At 38.9% G+C, this 25,222-nt stretch overlaps 1 protein-coding gene across 7 annotated transcripts in view; it reads left to right on the top strand.

Annotated features, from left to right (window-relative positions):
• The window catches only part of FKBP5 (FKBP prolyl isomerase 5), a 155,402-nt gene that overhangs the window by 37,696 nt on the left and 92,484 nt on the right, over positions 1 to 25,222 (top strand). Inside the window, exon 1 of one of the 7 annotated variants that reach the window (XM_074397046.1) lies at positions 18,400 to 18,888. The exons of the other annotated variants lie outside the window; for them this stretch is intronic. The gene's annotated coding sequence lies outside the window, so the exon portion shown is untranslated. Of the gene's footprint in view, positions 1 to 18,399; positions 18,889 to 25,222 lie in introns of those variants that run through there. 7 annotated transcript variants of the gene reach the window in all.

Genomic DNA, 25,222 nt, shown 5'->3' with positions numbered 1-25,222 from the left:
CAATGTGGAAAAGCCGCATCTCTACTAAAATACAAAATTAGCCATGCCTCTAATCCCAGCTTAGCTACTCAGGAGGCTGAGGCAGGAGAATCGCTTGCACCCGAGAGGAGGAGGTTGCGGTGAGCCAAGATCTTGCCATTGCACTCTAGCCTGGGAGCAACAAGAGCAAAACTCCGTCTCAAAAAAAAAAAAAAAAAGAAAATGAGGATGATCTTGTTATCTAGAAAACATGAAATAACTCTTAGGAATTAACCAGTGGTTTAATAATGATGAGAAAATCGTTGATTGTCTTTTGTCTTCATGTATATATATTTATACTGCTTTTCAATTAAGACTCATGACAACATGTCTCTGTTACAGGAAACAGGATCCTGAAAATGATTCAAGGTAGAACTGCCTGTGAGGAAAACCACTTTATTTTGTTATCCTACACATGTCACCTAGGGAATGTGACTGAAACCTAGCAATAGCTTTCTGGGCATTGGAAGTGGTGACTGTTTCTGTTAGAAGAGTTGGACACCTACAATGTGCTAGCTGTTACACAGACATGAACAGTTTTTACTGTCCTAGAACTTACCAGACAAAGAAGAGGAGGCATACAAATCTGCTTGTTTTGGGTGGTGCTATTTTTCATAGGCAGGAAAGACATTGGTGTTTGTAAACTGAACTATTCTTGATTGTTGTTAAGTGGTAAACCTGAGTGGTGAATCTGTCACTGTCTACTAGTTTTAATGTTCCCACAGCCTCAGTACTGTGATCTGATTTAGATTCAATCAATTTAAATCATAGCTTAAACAATAATGGCTAAAAAAATTCAACTTTTCTCTTCTCCTTATTATTTTATATACTTTCTGGTATGTGTTCATTACAATTTAGTATTAGGCATAATTAATGGATATTGGTTCTTTTCTTTTTTCTTTTGAAACAGGGTCTAATTCTGGTGTCCAGCCTGGAGTGCTGTAATGTGATCATAGTTCACTGCAGCCTGGAACTCCTGGGCCCAAATGATTCTCTCCCCTCAGCCTCCTTAGTGACTGGGACTACAGGCTTGCACTACCATGACTGACTAATTAAAGGAAAAAAATTATAGAGACAGAGACTTGCTATGTTGTTCAGGCTGGTCTTGAACTCCTGGCCTCAAGTGATCCTCCCACTTTGGCCTCCCAAAGTGTTAGGACTGCAGGTGTGAGCCATTGTACCTGGCCTGGCTCATTTTTTAAAAATATCTTTTTTTTTTTTCCCATCTACATTAGAAAGTTGTTTATTTGGTTATTTAGCAGAGTGGAAGATGTTTGAAGTAACTGTAGGGCTAACCAGATGCTTCAACAAATTAATCATTGACGTTCAAGATAAACATTTGTTTTGCCTTTGCTAATGAAAATAATACATTTATATGACCTATTTTTATTAGTTTTAAAATGTAATATTTTTTTATTTCAATAGCTTTTGGAGTACAAGTAGTTTTTTGTTGTACGGATGAATTATATTGTGGTGAATTCTGAGATTTTAGTGCATCCGTTACCTGAGTAATAGACATTGTACCCAATATGTAGTTTTTTTGGTCCCTTTCCCCTGCCCTCTTCTGAGTCTCCAGAGTCTGTTATATCACTCTGTATGCCTTTGTATACTTCTAGTTTATCTCCCACTTACAAGCGAGAACATGGAGTGTTTGGTTTTCCGTTCCTGAGTTAGTTCACTTAGCGTAATGGCCTCCAGCTGTATCAAAGTTGTTGTAAAAGACATTATTTCATTCCTTTTTGTGGCTGAGTAGTATTCCATTGTGCATATATACCACATTTTCTCTAGTCATTTAACCTGTATATTTTTCAACAAAAGCATAATTCTTTGAAGAATAACATGTCTCTCATCAATCAACATGGGTAAAAAGACTTGATTTTTTCCATGTAATAAACATGTTCATGTGTCTCTGAAATGACAGATGAGGCCTTTTCCCCTTTTATGGTCCATTTCACTATGGTGTTTAATTGATCTGTTGAGAAGGAAGAAAACATTATTCAAAAAGCATCTGCTAGAATTTTGTTTTGAATGGTTGGCCTTAACTGAAGATAGGACTTAAAAAATGTCTGTAAGTAGACCTTTTTAGACTTTTTATTATGAAAGTTGTACACATAGACAGAACTGGAGAGAATAGTCTAATGAAGCTGCATATACCCACTCTCCAGATTCTTTCATGAACCTCCATGTACCCATTCCCCAGATTCATTGATTACTGCCATTTTGGTTATTTTTATTTTTATTTTTTTGAAACAGGGTCCTTGTCCTGCTTGTTGCCTAGGTTGAAGTGTAATGGTAAAATCATAGCTCACTGCAGCCTTGACCTCCCAAGCACAAGCAGTCCTCCCACTTCAGCCTCCACATTAGCTGGGACTACAGGCATGCATCACCATGACTCGCTAATCTTCTTTTTTTTTTTTAAGACAGAGTTTCGCTCTTGTTACCCAGTCTGGAGTGCAATGGCGCAATCTCGGCTCACTGCAACCTCCGCCTCCTGGGTTCAGGCAATTCTCCTGCCTCAGCCTCCTGAGTAGCTGGGATTACAGGCACGCGCCACCACGCCCAGCTAGTTTTTTGTATTTTTAGTAGAGACGGGGTTTCACCATGTTGACCAAGATGGTCTCGATCTCTCGACCTCGTGATCCACCCGCCTCGGCCTCCCAAAGTGCTGGGATTACAGGCTTGAGCCACCGCGCCCGGCTTGACTCGCTAATTTTCAAATTTTTTGGTAGAGCCAGAGTCTTACTATGTTGCCCAGGCTGGTCATAAAATCCTGGGCTTAAGCTGTCCGCTTGCCTTGGCCTCCCAGAGTGTTGGGATTATAGGCATGAGCCACCATGTCCAGGCAGTGTGCTTTTTTAAACTGTTAAGTTCTCACAGAGATCATAAAACAGTGGCAGTATTGGTGCACCAAATCTTTCTTAGTTTTTTCTCAAAGTTTTGTTATAAATAGGGAAGCATAAAAAAGCATTGTGTTTTAGCTCAGAGATTGACTTTGGACAAATGGTAATTATGAAACTGTTTTTATCTTTAGCTTCTTTTTGTCAATTCATAGCCTGGAAAAGAAAAAGAAAGATTAATTTTTATGCTTTTTATTAGAATAAATTAGTTCAAATACTCTATATGTGTAGAATAAGGTACTTTTCATCTGGAAAGTTAGGTTAGTGTAATATCTGAGGAATGCAGTTGTCTAAATGTTTTTCTGTTGCCTTTTCTTTCTCTAAAAACATCATTGCAGTGCTTTAACTGCCACCCCTTTTTTAGGCCCCAAACCTACATCACTGTCTAAACTTGAGGTCTAAATAGTCACTTATGTCTTGAAATGAATTTTTTTTTTTTTTGAGACGGAGTTTCGCCCTTGTTACCCAGGCTGGAGTGCAATGGCGCGATCTCGGCTTACCGCAACCTCCACCTCCTGGGTTCAGGCAATTCTCCTGCCTCAGCCTCCTGAGTAGCTGGGATTACAGGCACGTGCCACCATGCCCAGCTAATTTTTTTTTTTAGTAGAGACGGGGTTTCACCATGTTGACCAGGATGGTCTCGATCTCTTGACCTCGTGATCCACCCGCCTCGGCCTCCCAAAGTGCTGGGATTACAGGCGTGAGCCACCACGCCGGGCCCTTGAAGTGAAATATACTTAAATACCATCTCTGTAGCAGTTGTATGCCAACATGACCCCTCCCCACTCCCTCCAGCCAAACATTTCGCTTCGTGACTTTCCTCTTTAGCTGTTAATGACTCCATTATTCTTACTGGTCATTTTGACTCTTCTTAAACTCAGTGAGTCACTAAATCCTTTTGTTTCTAACTTTATGTCTCTGTATCTTTTTGTCCTTTTCATTTTCACTACACTTGTCCTGATTGGTTAACATGTTAAAGCAGGATGTTATCCTGAATCTTTAATGAACTTCATACATATCAAAATTAAGATATGCTCTTGATGTAAAATAGGACATTTTCTTCCCTTCCAGAGAAGGCCTCAGTCATAGCCGGGTGTGGTGGCATGTGCCTGTAGTACCAGCTACTGGAGAGGCTGAGGTGGGAGGGTCATTTGAGCCCAGGAGGTTGAGGCTGCAATGAGCCATGATCACACCACTGCACTCCAGTCTGGATGATAGAACCTCTGTTATTAAAAATTAAATTACCAAAAATAAAAGAGAGAGAGAGAGATCGGCTTCAATCAGCCTTTAGGCAGACACATCATTTTTAAGACCTAGGTAATAATTATATTTAAACCAAGGTGATATGGAAGATTGCCAAATCACACAGCTCAAATAACCTGGTGGAATAGTGGTGGCTGGCAGTGCCCATGATTTTTCAAGGGGTTTCAACAGCAGACTTTCTTAGACCACAGATTGTGGCCCAGGATGAATTCCTCCAAGCCCAGAATATCGGCAAGTGCTTTGTAGTAAGGGAAATGTTGAACTGAGTATATATAACACATTTTTAAGACTTTCTAGTGTTTTTATGGCAGAAAGTACAGGTCTTTGGATTTACTTAAAGACTCTCTTCTTATCCTGTGTCTCATATTTCCTGACCCTTTGAAAATCTACCTTTGCTTAAAGTGACGTGCCGCTCTGTTTCATTACTCTACCTTCTCTTTGCAGGCTTCTGGAATTGGTTTGTCAGAAAGATAGGAGTTGAGCTTAGCTGGGAGAATATAAAATAGAAATGAGATTATAACTGACCTCCTTTGTTGTTCCCACTAGCACTTGTCTAGCTTTCAGGGGTCTTGGGCGTGATTCCTTTCCAGATGGGTGGTAGTTTTGACTTGCTTTTGGTCCATTGATGGAGATTTTTTTCGTATTTCTGCCCTTCTGGGAAATGTTAAAATTTCCTCCTGGTACAAACCAAGACCTAGTTTAAGTAATTACTGATTTTGGGGATAAGAGAATGAAATAATATATTACCCTAGATAATTCAGAATATCTGATTATTTTCTTCTGATGGAACTACAGATAATATAGGGATTTGGAAATGTTTATGCAGAAATTAATTTAATGATTATTGAGGAGGGGGGGAAAGAAGGAAAATAAACTATCCCAGGAAGCCTGGTATGGTAGGATAGACACTGGAATTTGATTCATGAGTGTTGCCACTAAGTTGCTGTATGATCTTGGGTATGTTAAAATTACTTAGCCATTCTGAACCTTTATGTATAAAATGAGCGGGTTGGATTTTGGGTAATATCTTAAGGTCCCTCTGCAGTTCTGAAATTCTAAGATGAGTGGTTTCTCAGGAAAAAAAAGAAAACCTCCTAATTTATATGCTCTTCCTAGTTAATGATTTTTCAGGGGCTGTTTCACATACATGTTTTTCTGTTTCCATTAGAGGTTAGGAGAAGAAATAATTAAAGGAGTCAGCATTTGTAAAGTGGATTTAGATTTATCTGTATCTTTTCACTGAATTTATTCTGGACCCTTACTTTCACCTTCTGTTAATATTTGTATCCACTTTCCTGCTTTTCTAGCCTTTTCCTTTTCTATTTGCTTTGCAGTATGACTTCAAATCCCCTTTTCTCTGCTTCTTCTTGCTGCTGCTTTTTTCCAGCTATCCTTCATTACCCATATTTCATTATGATTGTGGAATTTATCAGATAGACCCTTGAGTCGAAGCTATTACTGATTTAAATTCAGATGTCTCAATAGTTGTTTGGATTGATGGGGCTCTTCTACTCTGTTATACAGGAACTGGAGAGATGAGTCCTAGGGTGAGAGAAGATGGGCAAGCCTGAAGGTAGAAAAATTGGTGTAGAAGAGAATTCCGAGGATTGTTTTGATTTTGCCTCTAAAATATAAGTTAAAATCCTAAGTTTTGATGATAGTCACTCTTGGCAATGATAAAAGTTTGATCCTGAAGTCATAATGGACTATGAGTTTCTTGAAGGCAGCAGCTGAACTTCTAATCCTGAATCCACACCGTTCCGTAATACTGAAGTATTGCTGCTGCTAAGTGCAAATTGAGTTGTTAAGATTGATGCTTTCTTTCCTTGAGGTGTTTTGTGGTAGCCTGGGGATTAAGAGTATGGCGTAGACTCTTAAGTAAGACTTCAGTGAATCTTATCACTGCCACTTTGTAATATGGGATAAGATGCTTATTTTCTGTAAGTCTCAGTTTCCTCATCTATAACATGGGAGAGGGACAGAATGAGCACTTACCTCAAGTTTGTGAGGATTAAATGAGACAATACATGTAAAGCGCTTAGCTCAGCATCTAGTATGTCTTCAGTAAATATTAAATACTATTGTAGTTTCATTAATAAGTACTGCTATGTTCCAGATATTTATTAAGTTCTGCTAGGTTCTAAGTAGTGTTAAAAAAATGAATAGGACATGATCCTGCTCTCAGAAAAGATAGAACATATGCACAAAAGATGAATAACAACCTAGATCCAATGGTAAGTGGCAAATGAGTGGTTGACTTAAGGGCTCAAGAGGCAGGAATAATTGCTTAAGCAAATGAGAACTTAAGGAAGGTGACAAAACTTGATCTGAGCTTTGAAGGACTAATTAGCAAGTTGACAGTCTCTTTGGAGCCAGACTGCTTGTGTTTGAATCTCAGTTCTGCTACTGTGTCATCTTAAGCAAGTGATTTGACCTCTCTCCTAGGATTGTTGAGAGAATTAAATGAATTAATATATGTAAAACACTTAGAATGGTTCCTCAAACATTGTTCTAACAATATGATAACATATTATTAATAAGTTGAGAGAAGGGAGAATGCATTTCAGATAGAACATGGAGTAATAATGAAGGGAGATACTCTAGGTTTGTTTGAAATGATGAAACTAAATTGGCCAGAGGGATAGCCTGCTGGAGAATAGTAGATGAATTTGTTGGGGCAGAGTCATGAATGATTAAGCCAAGGAGTGTGGCATCTCTTCCATATATACTGAGGGAACTTGGGAAGATTCTTGGGTTGAGTCTTAAGTGTTACACATCATTTCTAAATCTGTATCTCCAGCATTTCTCCCCGTCTTTCTTGATTTCAAAGTAACTGAAACTTCTGTTTAAGCTAATTTTGATAGTAAAGCTCATAATCTTCTAAACAGCCATTATGACTCTTTATTTGTCCATTTATTTGTTTATTTATTTATTTTGAGATGGAGTTTTCGCTCTTGTTACCCAGGCTGGAGTGCAATGGCGTGATCTCGGCTCACCGCAACCTCTGCCTCCTGGGTTCAGGCAATTCTCCTGCCTCAGCCTCCTGAGTAGCTGGGTTTACAGGCACACGCCACCATGCCCAGCTAATTTTTTGTATTTTTAGTAGAGACGGGGTTTCACCATGTTGACCAGGATGGTCTCGAGCTCTCGACCTCGTGATCCACCTGCCTTGGCCTCCCAAAGTGCTGGGATTACAAGCTTGAGCCACCGCGCCTGGCCGATTTGTCCATTTATTTTTGTAAATGTGTTTGGCTTTCTCTTTTTCTCCATATTCTAGTTGTTTACATAATCCTTACTCCTTTTCTACAAAGTATAGTGGGTTTCTGCTAGTGTTTCTTCTCTGTCCTCAAAACCCCAGTCTAGATCCTAAATCACCAAGCCATAAAGTGGAAAGGACCAGAAAGAGGGAGAAAGGGAAGAAGGAAGGGAACCATCTTCTAGTCCAGCCATCTTGTTTTACAGATGAGGAAATTGAGGTGCAGAGGAAGTAGAGGCATATGCTGAAGATCCACAGCTAATGAATGAGCAGGGCTGCCCCTTTTGCAACTAAATAAAAGCTGTTTTTGTTTTGTTTTGTTTTGTTTTATTTTTGTCATATATATATATGTATATAATTGCACTTTAGGTTCTGGGGTACATGTGCAGAACATGCAGGATTATTGCATAGATACCTACATGGCAAGGTGGTTTGCTGCCTCCATCCCCCCGTCATCTATATCTGGCATTTCTCCCCATGTTATCCCTCCCCAACCTCCCTACCCCCTGCTGTCCCTCCCCTATTCCCCCCCACCAACAGACCCCAGTGTGTGATGCTCCCCTTCCTGTTTCCATGTGTTCTCATTGTTCAACACCTGCCTATGAGTGAGAACATGTCGTGTTTGATTTTCTGTTCTTGTGTCAGTTTGCTGAGAATGGTGGTTTCCAGATTCATCCATGTCCCTACAAAGGACACAAACTCATAGTTTTTATGGCTGTATAGTAGTCCATGGTGTATATGTGCCACATTTTCCTTGTCCAGTCTGTTATCGATGGGCATTTGGATTGGTTCCAGGTCTTTGCTGTTGTAAACAGTGCTGTAATGAACATAAATGTGCATGTGTCTTTATAATAGAACAATTTATAATCCTTTGGATATATACCCAGTAATGGGTTGCTGGGTCAAATGGAATTTCTATTTCTAGGTCCTTGGGGAATCACCACACTATCTTCCACAATGGTTGAACTAATTTACACTCCCACCAACAGTGTAAAGTGTCCCTGTTTCTCCACATCCTCTCCAGCATCTGTTGTCTCCAGATTTTTTAGTGATTGCCGTTCTAACTGGCGTGAGATGGTATCTCAGTGTGGTTTCGATTTGCATTTCTCTAATGACCAGTGATGATGAGCATTTTTTCATATGTTTGTTGGCCTTATAAATGTTTTCTTTTGAAAAGTGTCTGTTCATATCCTTTGCCCACTTTTGAATGGGTGAAGGCTGTTTTTTACTATCATCTCAGTGTGATTCTCAGCCATCTGGGTGGGAATTTTAGTAGTATAATAAGTCAGTTTTGTGTTATTACTGTTAAGCACCAAGACAAAAAATAATTTTACTTACAGGAACTATGTGATAATTCAACCTTATTAATAAGCCCGTGATTTTATTTCTCAGATGAGCATCACTATTAAAGTAACACTTAAAACCAACACTCCAAAATCTGCTTTGAGGAGAGGGTTTTTTGCTTTCATTTTTAGAGTTGTAAATTATAATAGTATTATAAACATAAATAATATTCTCAAAAGAGTGGACTTTTTGTTTGTTTCTTCTTCTTTTTTTTTTGGAGACAGGGTCTCTCTCTGTTGCCCAGATTGGAGTGCAGTGGCACAATCACAGCTCCTTTTCAGGCTCAGGCTCAATCTTTCCACCTCAGCCTCCCAAGTAGTTGGGACTAAAGGCGCACACCACCGTACCTGGCTAATTTTTAAATTTTCTGTAGAGATGGGGTCTCACTGTGTTGGTGCCCAGGCTGGTCTCGAACTCCTGGCCTCAAGTGATCTGCCTGCCCTGGCCTCCCAAAGTGCTGGGATTATAGGCAGGAGCCACTCTCTTAGATTTTAATGTATGCCACCCACAAAACAATGGTGTGTTATGTATTCAAGCATTTTCTTCTACGTTGTTTTTCTACCTAGATGTAATGTGATGTAAGGTATCTAAGCTTTGTGTCTGGCCATACCAGTTGCTCAGTAAATATTCTCTTCCCTTTTACAGGGCTGGTAGTTTTTTCTCATGTATAATGTTAGTTCCCAAGCACCAGTTCAGTATCACATCACTTCCTTTTCTTCCTTCAAAACCTATGTTTAAATACGTTTGCCCTCTCTGCATTTTGAAAATTGGCGTAATGTGCAAATACTTTTTAGTCTCTATAAGCATAATCAATAAATCATTTTGCAAATGGTAAACTGCATGTTCTATATTCTTTCCCATGATTAAAGAAGTAAAAAGTGGCCTGGGTTTTATACAGATGTTCTAGACCTCTGCAGTCTGCCACATTACTTCTTTAAAAAAAAAAAAAATGGCAAGCTGCTGGACTAGATTGATTTTTTACTGAAATATTCATTTTTCTATATTAAACACTGTGAACTTGAATCATATAATTCACAAATGTCTATATAATTTTTTTTCCATGTCCTCAATACCTTGTATCATATTATTTATTTGTATTTCTCATGGTTTGGTTTCTTTTTCTTGTCTTCATTTTTCTGAAGGTAAAAAGGGATTTTTTTTACTCCCTTTTCTGATCTGTGACTTGTTTTGTATTTGGATGATTACCCTTTATAACAAATTTTATCTTGCTTATAGCCGTTACTGGAGATGGTGAAGAAAAAAGACACAACACATTTTATCTTCTAATTATTGCTACTAAGAGAGAAGATAAATGCCTCAAAAGTAGATTTTGGGGTTCTTTAGAGGGCTGGGTTTGTGTGTGTAGGTTTCTGTTAGTCCCTTCATATAATGTGTTGAAACTTCTGTTTCTATTTTTTAAATGTTTTCTTATGTTGAATTATGTTATTGCTGCTTAAAAACAATTTGTTAAGCTATATTTGTGGGTAGTTGCTAGCTTTTTAAATTTACATAGTAATAAATTTTGCTGTTAATTTCAGTCTTAGAATATGAATTTTTTTGTAATTTAACTTCTATTAACCCTGTAATTCTGGTTTTGTTTTATTCTGGTATGGCTCCACCATTTGTGCAGAAAACCCTGCAATTCTGATATCTTGAGATAGAAAGGGATAATTGACTTTTTCACTTTCATTTTATAGATACTATTTGGCTGTCTTGTTCCTTCCATTTATTATCATTTTATTTGTGTCTTCTAAAAGTGGGAAGCTTTCATATAATGTTAGGCACTTTCTAGGCTGTCTTTTTTGTTGTAAAATGCATTCATTTCCCTTTTCCATTTTTTTTTTTTTTTTTGAGATGGAGTGTCACTCTTGTTACCCGGGCTGGAGTGCAATGGCACGATCTCGGCTCACCGCAACCTCTGCCTCCTGGGTTCAGCCAATTCTCCTGCCTCAGCCTCCTGAGTAGCTGGGATTACAGGCACGCACCACCACGCCCAGCTAATTTTTTGTATTTTTAGTAGAGACGGGGTTTCACCATGTTGACCAGGATGGTATCAATCTCTTGACCTCATGATCCACCCGCCTCGGCCTCCCAAAGTGCTGGGATTACAGGCTTGAGCCACCGTGCCCGGCCTCTTTTCCATTTTTAATATGACTTGTTTAGATTTTTTTAAATTCATGATATATTTTTTAAGATTTTGGCTGCATGTGTCAGTTTGGATTGTAGTTTCTTTTCCTTTTATTGTTTTTGTTTATTTATTTTTTTGAGACAGGGTTGCACACTGTTACCCAGGCTGGAGTGTAATGGTGTGATCTTAGCTCACTGCAGCCTCTGCCTCCCAGGCTCAAGCAATCGTTCTGCCCCAGCCTCCCAAGTAGCTGGGACTACAGGTGTGCATCACCATGCCCAACTAAGTTTTGCATTTTTTGTGGAGACAGGGTTTTACCATTTTGTCCAGGCTGGTCACAAACTCTTGGGCTCAAGGGATCGTCTCACTTTGGCCTTGGACAGTGCTGGGATTACAGGCAAGAGTCACTGTACCTGGCTTATTAATTTAATTAATACCTCCCTTTTGATCTCTGTTTAACAAATTTTGGTATTACCATATACAGACATTTTCATGTGTATGTGTACATTTATAATTTTTAAACATGTGACTGAGTTTTCCCCCTTTTTCTTAGATTCCTAGACTATTTCAATATTTTTATACCTGATGTCCACTCTGCAGCTAATGACACGGATAGCAGTATATGAAGGTTTTTTGTTTTGTTTTTTGAGATGAAGTCTTGCTCTGTTGCCCAGGCTGGAGTGCAGTGGCACAATCTTGGCTCACAGCAACCTCTGCCTCCCAGGTTCAAGTGATTCTTGTGCCTCAGCCTCTCGAGTGGCTGGAATTACAGATGCCCACCACCACACCCAGCTAATTTTTTTTGTATTTTTAGTAGAGACAGTTTCACCATGTTGGCCGGGCTAGTTTTGAACTCCTGACCTCAAGTGATCCACCCGCCTCGGCCTCTCAAAGTGTTAGGATTACAGATGTGAGCCATCTCACCTACTCAGAATTTAATACCCTTTATGTAAGTTTATTTTTTTCAATGATAGTTACCTAGCTTTGCCAGACCAATTTTGTCAGCAAATTTAAAACATAAAAAAATTTTGAATCCTCCTAATTCAGTGTCTCTAATTTAGTAATTTAAGTTTCGATCCTTGCTTCATTCTGTTATTCTTTTATTTAAAAAAAAATTGTCATTGGCTTTTCTAAAAGTGAATCATGTAAAATAATTAACTTTAAAACAGCAAAGATACCTTTTAGGATCTCCATTTTCTATAAATTGCATTAGCTGGTTATGCAGTGGTGTGAAGATACAAACTAAGGTCATTAGGTTTTCTTTAATTTATAATTTATATGAACTTATTTATTGAAAAGGATTTGATAGTTTGTGATTAAAACAAAATAGGCAAAGACCATTAAAAACAAAAATAGAAAATGAGCATAAATCACTTGAGAAATAATGAGCAGAATGAGGGAATGGGAAGAAATCTTTACATTAGCAATCTGAGGCCAGATCGTTTCTGCGTTTGAACATTAAATTTAGCTCTGAGCTTCCTGGCAAGCAAGAGAAAAAAGGAAACAGGATAGGTTTTATAATTATTGTCTAATAAAGAAAACCTTTTCGGTTTTCTTCACAAGAGAGGCACTTTTTCTGACTCATAAGTTTTAAAAGGTTTGTTATGTGAATTCTTGTATATGGAACATAATTTATATTTCTAATTTTGAAAATAATTGAATTTCTGCTGTTTCTGTCTTAGCCATCAGATACTATTATATGCACTGTAATTATATTGGTCATATTAAGTTCATGTCCACTGTTGTCAAAAGTGGAAATACCATGGCTGGGATGTGTTTATGTATTGCCTCTAGAGCTGTAGCCACTGACGAACAGGAAACTGAAAGCTAAAAGGTCAGGAAATGTATTGTATTTAGACTATGTGGAAAAAATATATATGATACTTTACTGAAAACCATGCTCTTTTGAAGACTGAAAATTTTATTTATGTATTTAATTAGAGACAAATATTAAGGATTCTTACAACAATGCTGTCAGATGTTTAAATATGATAATAGATACAGTATGTGCATTGTAGGCCAGGAACATTGTGCAATACTAGAAAAAAAAAGCAACAGATTATTATATGTGTTCAGCTATATTCTTTCAAGAAATAAAACAGCTGGCACATCAATTGAATTCCTCAAGGATGTCTTATTTCCAGAGAATTCCAGAGTTTTAGTTTTAGCTTAGTTCCAAGGAAGAGGAGGTCCCTGTTTTACAAAATAGCCTATTTCAGTCTTAGGGAATTCTGATGGTTAACTTCTGTTTTCTTACACTGAATTTAACTTTATTTTCCTGTGATATATAAATATATTCTATACTTTCTTAAAGTTGAGAAGAAAATAATTAATTGATCAAACTTTTTTTGAAAGTTAAATGCATCTTAAGTGTTTTCTTATGTATTGTGGCATTTTAAGTTCCATATAAAATACTTCCTGCAGGAGTCTTTATTTTTGAAGTTATAAAAAAATTTGTCAGAGGAAATGTGACTAATGTATATGCCTGGTTGAGCTGTATTTTCTTACTGTTTCTATACTTAGTATTTTAACGGATGTGATTGATAGGAATTTAACATTCTAATTCTTTGAGACAATCATGAAGTTCTAATAGCTTCCTAGAAATGGAAATTGTGCCATTATATTTTGTTGTTGTTTTATTGTGCATTTTAACAAAACAGGTGACATGACTATTCCACTCCAGTTTTATGATTTGAAATTAATAGCCACACAAAACATTTAGGGACCACATTAAGTGAAAATTACGTTTATTACAAAGTTTTTAAAAGGATTTTTAGCTGTATTACCTGTCACTTAATTATAATCAATTTAAGAGTTTCATTAAAATTAGTCTTTTTTCAGGATTGATTTTGGTTTTGGTCTGTTAGGGTCGAGTATTTACCCCTGAACTGTTGTGGTAGTCAAGGGGATAGAAAGCAATGACTGGCAAAAACTGGACACTAGGCCTAGCCTAAGTGGTAAGGAGCAGGACTTCCCAGAGGAAAGTCCTGGGATGCTGTTTCCAGCATAAAGAGGAGTGGGCTCTGAGCTAACACAAGGAGTCTCAGCAAGGCCAGAACATAAGAGCCGGGTATAGTGTGGGAAAAGGAGTTGGATTTTATACAGTAGCTGATCTGTTGTTGCCATTAGAGGATTCTTTTGAATAATAACTTTTACCTTCTTATATTACATATTCATTGTAGAAAAATTAAGTAAATTAGTGAGGAAAATAAAATAAAAATTTCCTATAATTTTTTTTCCTTTTTCAATGTTGTTAGCTAATTTCCCTTAAACTTCATTTAACATTTACGTTACTATTTTTTTTTTTGAGAGAGAGAGAGAGTCTCACTCTGTCACCCAGGTTGGAGTGTAGTGGCGGGGTCTCAGCTCACTGCAACCTCCGCCTCCTGAGTTCCAGTGATTCTCCTGCCTCAGCCTCCTGAGTAGCTGGGATTAACAGGTACCTGCCACCACATCTGGCTGATTTTTGTATTTTTAGTAGAGATGGGGTTTCACCATGTTGGTCAGGCTGGTCTCAAACTCCTGACCTCAGGTGATCTACCTGCCCCGGCCTCCCAAAGTGTTGGAATTACAGGCATGAGCCACTGTGCCTAGCTAACTAGGTTACTACTTACTTATTTAAAAGAGTGCTTGTTGAATTGTTCTTTCCACAGATTGTGCTTCTAATAACTTTAAAAAGTAACTATGGGCCATTGAATGTTGTGGCTCACACCTGTAATCCTAGCACTTTGGGAGGCTGAGGCAGGCAGATTGCCTGAGGTCAGGAGTTCGAGACCAGCCTGGCCAGCATGGTGAAACCCCGTCTCTACTAAAAATACAACAATTAGCCAGGCATGGTGGCAGGCGCCTGTAATCCCAGCTGCTTGGGAGGCGGAGGCAGGAGAATTGTTTGAACCCCGGAGGTGAAGGTTGCAGTGAGCCGAGATTGTGCCACTGCACTCCAGCCTGGGAGACAGAGCGAGACTCCGTCTCAAAATAGTAATAATAATTTTTATTATTACAGAGGAAACAGGGGTTACTCATTTTAAGGTTTCTTTTTGTTTGATATAGTGATTCTATTAATTAATATCTGTCTTATGGGAGCCATAAACGTAATAGGCAAAGTGAGAGCACACACTTGTAAGTCAGAGTGGTTCTTACAGAGAAGACAGAAACACTGGAGTCCAACAGGCCTTTCTGTAAGTTCCTTGGGAGCAGGGACTAGGTCTTTCTGGTTCGCCATTATGTCAGTATCAGGCATAATGCATGACAGGTAGTAAATGTTCCATAAATAGTTGAATGGATAAATTTCTCATTATGCACTTTTAATAGCTCATATTTCTTGTGCTGTGGATAATCAAGATCAATTATATTCATCTAAGGTTAAAAGCCTTTGCTATACTGTTTTCTTTATTAACGTAAATTTAATAAACTGGCTATGTTTTTAGAAGGCATGTATGTATGTATGTATGCCCACACACATATATATAAAACAAAAAGTGAAAATTTATTGTTTCTTCTCCTGAGCCCCATTCTCCAGAATTAGCTACTATTCATGGCTTACTGTATTTTTTTTCTAGATATTTTCTCTTCATACACATTTTCTTTACACAAATAGAACAATTACATTCTGTTCTGTAAATAGCTTTCTTTTCTTCATGCCATTCTTAAACTTTCTATATCAGTTCATTTGTAACTGTGTCTTTATTTTTAATTTTATAAATATTCCATTGTAGGGGTATATAATAGGTCTATTAAGGAAACCCACCCCTCCTCACCCCCCCACCTTTTTTTTTTTTTTTTTTAGCTGTAATAGTAGTGTTTCTGCATGTATTTTTGCTTGCTTCTGTGAGAATATCTACAGGTTATTTCCTGGAAGTGGCGTTGCTGGGCTAAGGGATATTTGCTCATAAATTTTCAGTAAATATTGTGAAATTTGCCCTTAAAAATATTCTACCAATTTGTACTCTTACTAAAGATATGAAGTGTTATTTTTCTGATAACTGTACGCACTTTCATTTTGTGAATTAGAGGATTAAACTTCTGAAAATGAATCCTTGTTGTGGTGATTCGAGATGTTCAGAAGATGATAGATTAGGTAATATGCATGTTCCTTGGGTTATAATGGTTTTACATCCTGATAAACTCATTGTAAATAGAAAATATCGTAAGTTGAAAATGCTTTTAGGCCGGGCGCGGTGGCTCAAGCCTGTAATCCCAGCACTTTGGGAGGCCGAGGCGGGTGGATCATGAGGTCAAGAGATCGAGTCCATCCTGGTCAACATGGTGAAACCCCGTCTCTACTAAAAATACAAAAATTAGCTGGGCATGGTGGCGCACGCCTGTAGTCCCAGCTACTAGGGAGGCTGAGGCAGGAGAATTGCTTGAACCCAGGAGGCGGAGGTTGCGGTGAGCCAAGATCGCGCCATTGCACTCCAGCCTGGGTAACAAGAGCGAAACCCCGTCTCAAAAAAAAAAAAAAAAAAAAAAAAAAAGAAAATGCTTTTAATATACCTAACCTGAACATCATAGCCTACCTTACATGTGCTCGGAACACTTAAATTAGCCTACAGTTGGGCAAAAGCATCTAATAGAATGCCTATTTTATAATGTGTTGAATATCTCACATAATTTATTGAAAACTGAAAGTGAAAAGCAGAATAGTTGTATGGGTGCTTGGAGAACTGTTTCTACTAAAAGTGTATGGCCTTCTCACCATCATAAAGTTGAAACTCGTGCCTGTAATCCCAGCACTTTGGGAGGCTGAGGCAGGCAGATCACTTGAGGTCAGGAATTCAAGACCAACTTGACCATCATGGTAAAACCCCGTCTCTACTAAAAATACAAAAATTAGCCAGGTGTGGTGGTGGGTACCTGTAATCCATACTTGGGAGGCTGAGGCAGGAGAATTGCTTAAGCCCAGGAGGCAGAAGTTGCAGTGAGCCGAGATCGTGCCACTGTACTCCAGCCTGAGTGACAAAGTGAGACTCAATCTCAAAAAAAAAAAAAAAAAAAGTTGAAACTCGTAACCCAAACCATAAGTCGGCGACTGTCTATAGTTCCATTGGCTGATATGATCAGTTGAAGTTAGGTGGAAGATGGTGTACCGTGACCTCTGCAGACCCATAGTATGCATTGTACAGATTCAGACATGGAAGATCACAATGTTGGGTTTCTAGATTTTTATCTTTTTAGAATGGTTAGGATAAACATTTGCTAGTGATGTTCTAAAGGAGCAGAAGACCAAGTGCTGTCTTGGGAAGTTTAGATTTGTTATGCTGGGGCACTATTTAAGGTCCTTGAATTAGGGAATAATGTAGTAGGTGTGCTGAGTAAGAAAGCCTTCACTAGCAGTGTATACAGAATGAGTGAAAGTGAGTGAGCCGCCTGGAGATAGGCGGGTCCTCTGGAGAACCGTAGTAATTGACAAGAGAGAGGAAGAAAACTCAGAATGTGGTGATAGCTATGGAGTCAAAATTAAGGTAAGGAAACACAATGAATAGTTGGCAGATCCTGTTGACTAAGTGGAGAAAAATTATGTTGAAGTTGCAAACCTAGGAGAATGCCCAGATAATACAGATTATGAAGTAAATGGAGAAGGCACCAATTTTGAAACAGTTAATTTTCCTTAAAAATGTAAGGAAGTGCTGGGCGCGGTGGCTCAAACCTGTAATCCCAGCACTTTGGGAGGCCGAGGCGGGTGGATCACGAGGTCAAGAGATGGAGACCATCCTGGTCAACATGGTGAAACCCTGTCTCTACTAAAAATACAAAAAATTAGTTGGGCACGGTGGCGTGTGCCTATAATCCCAGCTACTCAGGAGGCTCAGGCAGGAGAATTGCCTGAACCCAGGAGGCGGAGGTTGCTTTGAGCCGAGATCGTGCCATTGCACTCCAGCCTGGGTAACAAGAGCGAAACTCCGTCTCAAAAAAAAAAAAAAAAAAAGTAAGGAAGTAAAGTGGATGAGTTCTGGTATGAAGTGGTTGATGGGAGCAACTGTTGATTGAAAACTACATTTTAAAGAGAGGATACTGATGGTAACAGGAGATGGGATGAAAGAACGCCCAGGCAGAGAGGAAATTTAATAATTTCAGGCATGGGAAAAGAATCGAGAGAAATGTTACCGAGCCTACCTTTCATTCTTTTACTGTGCATATGATAATTGTATTTGCTGGATGTTTTCCTGTAGATACCACATTGCTCTTCCTCTGGGAGTGGTGTGTCAGAAAATTGTGATGATGATTTTAAAGATGTTGTTGAGTTTTATTTCTGAAATTGAATGTGATACCTGTAAAAGGATCTTGGGAAAGCAGTTTTGGTATCATAGGCTGTGTTCCTTTTAGTTGATAAAATCTTTTCATCTTGTTTGAATATCTGTGGGGCTAAAAAAAAAAAACACCTAATTTTTGGATAGATAAAAGTACAGATATCTTGTACATTTTGATTAATTATTTAAAAAATATTTCCTAGCTTTTAAAACTTGGCTAATACAAATGATAAGAATCGATGTCTTTTCAGGAGGACATACTGTGAATTCAGAGTTTTTGCTGGCTTAGTGCTTGTCAGCATGGAGCCTGTTCACAGGAAATGCTTTAGAATCAGAGTCAGGGACCTGGGACACTACTGGGGAGTCAGTATGTAAAACAGTTAGAGTGTAGGCTTTGGAGTCATTCTCCTTGGTTCCACTGTTCACTAGCAGTGTATATCCATGGATAGATTACTTAGTTCTTCCCTTAGTTTTGCTGTCTGGACATGGCAGTAATAACAATCCCAATGTCACACGGTTATTGAAGGGATTCATCAAAGAGCTTACATTCTAGTAAGGAGAGACAGCGGTATACAGATGCTGTAAATACACTGGAGGAAAACATAGCAGGGGCTGATTATAGTCGATTTTTGCTCTTTTATTTCCAGTAACAGTAAAAGCAACTCTGATAAGAAAGTGTTTGAACATCAAGGCAGACCTGAAAGGAGTGAGGGAGCGAGCTATGTAGCTATCCAGGTAAGAGTTCCAGGTAGAGGGGACAGCAAGTGCAAAGGCGCTGAGGAAAGGGGACATGGGAGGGGGCAGCAAAAGGCCACTGTAGCCAGAGCAGTGACTGAGGGCAGAAGGAGAAATAATTTCAGAGATAGCCAGTGATCAGTATATGTAGGGTATTAAGCATGTTGGGTTTTATTCTATGTGAGATGGGAAGCCACTGGAGTGTCAGAGTAATTTTTTCTTAAAGCTAGTCTGCTTGTCACTTCTTTTCTTAAAAATGCTTCAGTTCCTCTTGCCTTTGGAATAAAGTTCATGTACTTTATTCTGGCACACAAGGTCCTTCACAGTCAGGCCTCTGCCTGTTTATTTAGCATCATCTGCGTCTTTCCCACACGTTCCTGTCGCTTTAACCAAATGGAATCACATGCAGCTCCCTGGATGGGTCATGATGCTTTTGTGTCTTCGTGTCTTTTTGCACAGTTTGCCTTGTGAGAAGCCTGCCCCCTCAGTTCACGTGATCACTGGCTCTGTTTTAGAGGGTCCTTTTTGTACTCTTGGTCTCTCATCATTCCTGCCCCAAGCCACTTTGTACTTAAGCTGCTTAGGCTTGAAACATGCTGTGTTCTTTTACCAGCCTTGATTTTACTCTTGCCTCACCATTGCCAGTTGAAAGTATGCCCATCCTTCAAGAACTAGTTCAGACACTGCCACCTTCTCCCCGCTTTGGACTCAGAAACACTTTGTAGCTCTCTTCTGTGTAATCATAATTATTTGGAATTAAAATGTTTCTTTGCCTTCACAAAAAATCCTTGGGTTAACTTAATTCAGTTTCCTCTGTATCCCCGAGAACAGGGTCTTACAGACATTTCCTATTCAGTAGGTATTCATAGTGTGTAGGATTCATAGGATAGTTTAAAAAACTATTGGCTTTCAAACAACTAAGGGCCAAAAGCAGCAAAAATGAATGCACATTTAAAATGAGATTCCTACTTACAAAACAAATTTACTGTAATTATGATAGCTAGTTAATCCTTGTTCTCTTATATATTTACATATACTTACTACTGGGGCCAAATATTAGTATACCCAGTTTGAGATGTATTTTGTTGAAATATATTCGGACACAACCAGCCATGGTGGCTCACACTTGTAATCCCAGCACTTTGGGAGGCCGAGGTGGGAGGATCGCTTGAGCCCAGGAGTTCAGGAACAGCCTGGGCAACATAGTGTGACCTCGTCTCTACAAAAATAAAAATAAAAAAATTAGCTGGGTGTGGTTGTGCATGTCTCTAATCCCAGCTACTTGGAAAGCTGAGGTGGGAGGATCATTTGAACCTGGAAGATTGAGGCTGTAGTGAGCCGTGACTGTGCCACAGTACTCCAGCCTGGGCAACAGAGCGAAACCCTGTCTCAAAGAAAAAAAAAAATCAGACACGTAAATTCTCACTGTTTTTGATGAGGTGATACCACTCTGGAAATCTTAAGAAAATAATACAAACTAGCCAGCCCCAGTGGCTTTTGCATGTAAATCTTAGCAACTTGGGAGACTGAGGCAGGAAGATCACTTGAGCCCAAGAATTTCAGATCATCTTGGGCGACATAGGAAGACTTTGTCTCTTAAAAAAAATAAAAATAAAAAATTTGAAAAGAGAAGGTAATACAAACTAAATGACAGTTACAGTATCTACTACTACTACTGTGTTGAAAGTTTACCATGTAACAGGCAATGTACAAAGCCCTTTATGTGCATTACTTTAGTCCTCACAATCCCAAGAGATGTTGATACTGATAACTTGTGTTTTAGTTAGGGAAACCGAGGCACAAAGAAGGTAAGTGACTTGCACACGATCATACAGCTGCTATATTGTCAAGGTAAGATTCTCATTCAAGCAGACTGTGTTGACTGTGTTCAAGAAGCCATACATTTTTTTTTTTGGCAGTGGGGACAGAGTTTCACTCTTGTTGCCCAGGCTAGAGTGCAATGGCATGATCTCTGTTCACTGCAGCCTCCACCTCCTGGGTTCAAGCGATTCTCCTGCCTCAGCCTCTTGAGTAGCTGGGATTACAGGTGCCTGCCACCACGCCCAGCTAATATTTGTATTTTTAGTAGAGATGGGGTTTCACCATGTTGTCCAGGCTCATCTCAAACTCCTGACATCAGGTGATCCGCCCACCTCAGCCTCCCAAAGTGCCTGGGATTATAGGCATGAGCCGCTTTGCCCACCAAAAAGCCATACTTTGAATTACCTATGATAAAAGCTCAGGCACAAAAATGTTCATAGCAGTATTACAGAGTATCAGTAAGTTGGAAGCAATGTATATCATTCATGAATTATGGTCATCCATTCAGTAGAATAATAGCAGCTTAATTGAGATAAAATTCACATACTATAATATTCTCCCCTTTAAAGTGTACAGTTCAGGCTGGGTGTGGTGGCTTATGCCTGTAATCCCAGCACTTTGGGAGGCTGAGATGGGAGGTTCACTTGAGGCCAGGAGTTCAAGATGAGCCTGGTCAACATAGCGAGACCTCATCTCTATAAAATACATACATAAAATAAAATAAGGTAAATAAAATAAAGTGTATAATTCAGTGTTTTCAGCATATTGTACAGATTTGTGCAACTATTACTGCTGTCCCACTCTGGAACATTTATAACCCTAAAAAGAAATTTCCCACTCCCCATTTCCTCCTGTTTCCCCTAACCCTAAGCAACCACCAGTCTACTTTATGTCTGTATGAATTTGCCTATTCTGAACCTTCCATATAAATGGGATCATATAATGCATGGCCTTTCATGACTGGCTGCTTTCATTTAACATTAGTGTTTTCAAGGTTCATCCATGTTGTAGTATGTTATCAGTACAGCATTGCTGGTTAATATTCCATTATGTGGATATACCATGTTTTGTTTCTTCATTATTCAGTTAATGGACACTTGGATTATTTTCATTCTTTGGCTATTATTATTATATATAATAATTATTATATACATGTATATAAACAGTGCTGTCATGAATATTTGTCTATAAGTTTCTGTGTGGACATATGTTTTCATTTTCCTTAGGGATACACCTAGGAATGGAATTATTAGGGCAAATGGCTTAACTATTTAACTTTTTAGAGAAGTTCCAGGCTATTTTCCAAAGCAGCCACACCATTTTATATTCTCCAAGGCAGTGAGTAAGAGTCTCACTTTCTCCACATCTTTTTCAATATTTGTTATTCTCTCTCTCTCTTTTTTTTTTTCTTTTGGATAGGCTCTCACTCTGTCACCCAGGCTGGTGTGCAGTGGTGTGATCTCAGCTCACTGCAACTTCCATTTCCCGGGTTCAAGTGATTCTTGTGCCTCAACTTCCTGAGTAGCTGGGACTATAGGCATGTGCCACCATGCCCAGCTAATTTTTGTATTTTTTGGTAGAGACGGGTTTCACCATGTCAGGCAGGCTGGTTTCAAACTTCTAACCTCAAGTGATCTGCCTGCCTCTGCCTCCGAAAGTGCTGGGATTACAGGTGTGAGCCACTGTATACAGCTTGTTACCTTTTTTATAGTAGTCATCTTAGTGGGTATGTTTGGTATTTTATTGTAGTTTTGATTTGTATCTCTTTAATGATTAATGATGTTGAGCATCTTTTTTTTTTTTGAGACGGAGTTTTGCTCTTGTTACCCAGGCTGGAGTGCAATGGCACGATCTCGGCTCAAAGCAACCTCCGCCTCCTGGGTTCAGGCAATTCTCCTGCCTCAGCCTCCTGAGTAGCTGGGATTACAGGCACGCACCACCATGCCCAGCTGATTTTTTTGTATTTTTAGTAGAGACGGGGTTTCACCATGTTGACCAGGATGGTCTCGATCTCTTGACCTCGTGATCCACCCGCCTCGGCCTCCCAAAGTGCTGGGATTACAGGCTTGAGCCACCACGCCTGGCCGAGCATCTTCTTTTTTTTTTTTTTTTTTTTGAGATGGAGTCTTGCTCTGTCACCCAGGCTGGAATGCAGTGGGCATGATCTTGGTTCAAGCAATTTTTCTGCCTCAGCTTTCTGAGTAGCAGGGCTATAGGCGCATGCCACCATGCCTGGCTAAGGTTTGTATTTTTAGTAGAGACAGGGTTTCACCTTGTTGGCCAGGCTGGTCTTGAACTCCTGACCTCAGGTGATCTGCCCACGTTGGCCTTACGAAGTGCTGGGATTACAGGTGTGAGCCACAGTGCCTGGCCAAGCGTCTTTTCATGTGGCCATTTGTTACATCTTCTCTGGAGAAGATTTGTTCATATTTTTTGCTCATTTTGAATTCGCTTTGTCTTTTTATTGATTTGGAGGATTTCTTTATATATACATACATGTGTGTGTACATATATATGTTTATTTATTTTAGAGATGGGGTTTTGCCATGTTGCTCAGCCTGATCTCCAACTCTTGAGCTCAAGTGATCCTCCCACCTTGGCCTCCCAAAGTGCTGGGATTACATATGTAATAAAGAGAACCCATACTTTTAATTATGTTAATTGCTTATAATTACATGGGATTACAGATGTGAGCCTCTGCACCTGGCCTCTTACTATATTCTGGCTACAGATCTCATTATATGTATGACTTGCAAAATTTTTCTCCCATTCCGTGCATTACCTTTTCATTTCCTTTATGATGTCCTTTGACACAAAAGTTTTAAATTTTGATGAAGTTCAGTTTTTCTATTTTTTTGTTGCTTTGGCCTTCAGTTTTACATAAGAAACCTTTGCCAAATCCAAGGTCAGTGAAGATTTACCCCTATGGTTTCTAATAAGAGTTCTATAGTTTTATATTTTACATTTATGTCTTTGATTCATTTTGAGTTACTTTTTGTAAATGGTTTAAGGTTTGTCCAACGTTGTAATCGTTTGCATGTGAAGAGATAGTTGTCCCAGCACAATTTGTTGAAAAGACTGTTCTTTATCCCAGAAGTGTCCTGGTACCCTTTTCAAAACTCAGTTGACCATGAATGTAAGTTTATTTGGCTGGTTGGTTGGTTGGTTGGTTGGTTGGTTTTTTAGAAAAGGGGTTCTCCATGTTGGTCAGGCTGGTCTAGAACTCCTGACCTCAGGCCTCGGCCTCCCAAAGTGCTAGGATTACAGGCGTGATCCACCATGCCCGGCTGAATGTAAGTTTATTTCTTGACTTTCAGTTCTATTCCATGATCTGTGTGTGTCTGTCCATTTGACACTACCACATTGTCTTGATTAGTGTAGCTTTGTAGTAAGTTTTGAAACTATAAAGTGTGTGTTCTACCACTTTTTTCTTCTTAAGATTGTTTTGGTTATTTTGGGTCTCTTAAATTTCCATATGAATTTTAGGATCAGCTTGCTAAATTCTGCCACAAAGCCAGCTTAGATTTTGGCAAGGATTTCATTCATCAGTTTGGAGAGCATTCAATAGGATATAATGTAGTCATTTATAATTGTAGTTATTTTAATACTACTAAATAGTGACATTTTAAAATGTGCATAGTGTTAAATTGGAAGAATCAGAATATAAAATAGGTACACTATGAGGGCAACTGTATGAAAAAAATGTTTATTGGGAAGATGCTGAGATAAGAAAAATAAATAAATGAAAAACGATAAATGTTTAAAATAACCCTTACCAAGAGAATAAGGAGACAAATTACAGACTTTGCAAAAGATATATTTGATAAAGGACTGTTATCCAAGATATACAAAAAACTCTTAAAACTCAACAATAAGAAAAACTGATTTCAAAATGGGCAAAATACTTTAACAGACACCTTACCAAAGAAGATACATTGATGGCAAACAAAGATATGAAAAGATGTTCAACATTGTGTGTCATTAAGAAATTGCAGATTAAAACATGGCTGGGCACAGTTGCTCATGCCTGTAATCCCAGCACTTTGGGAGACTGAGGTGGGTGGATCACCTGAGGTCAGGAGTTTGAGACCAGCCTGGCCAACGTGCCGAAACCCTGTCTCTACTAAAGATACAAAAATTAGCCAGGCATAGTGGTATGTGCTTGTGATCACAGCTACTCAGGAGGCTGAGGCAGAAGAATCACTTGAACCTGGGAGGTGGAGGTTGCAGTGAGCCGAGATCATTCCACTGCAACAGAGCAAGACTCTGTCTCAAAAAGAAAAAAAAAAAAACCCTGCAAATTAAAACAATAATGAGATACCACTGCACACTTATTAGACTGGCTAAAGTCCAAAACATTGACAACACCAAATGCGGACAAGGATGTGGAACTACAGGAACTCTCATTTGTTGCTGGTGGTAACGCAAAATGGTAAAACCACTTTGGAAGACAGTCTGGCAATTTCTTAGAAAACTAAACATACCATTGCCATATAATGCAGCAGTTATGCTC

The sequence above is a fragment of the Saimiri boliviensis genome, chromosome 4, assembly GCF_048565385.1.
Source record: "Saimiri boliviensis isolate mSaiBol1 chromosome 4, mSaiBol1.pri, whole genome shotgun sequence".
Taxonomy (NCBI): Eukaryota; Metazoa; Chordata; class Mammalia; order Primates; family Cebidae; genus Saimiri; species Saimiri boliviensis.
Note: the sequence above shows the minus strand (reverse complement) of the source record. Positions and strands in the feature narration are given on the sequence as shown.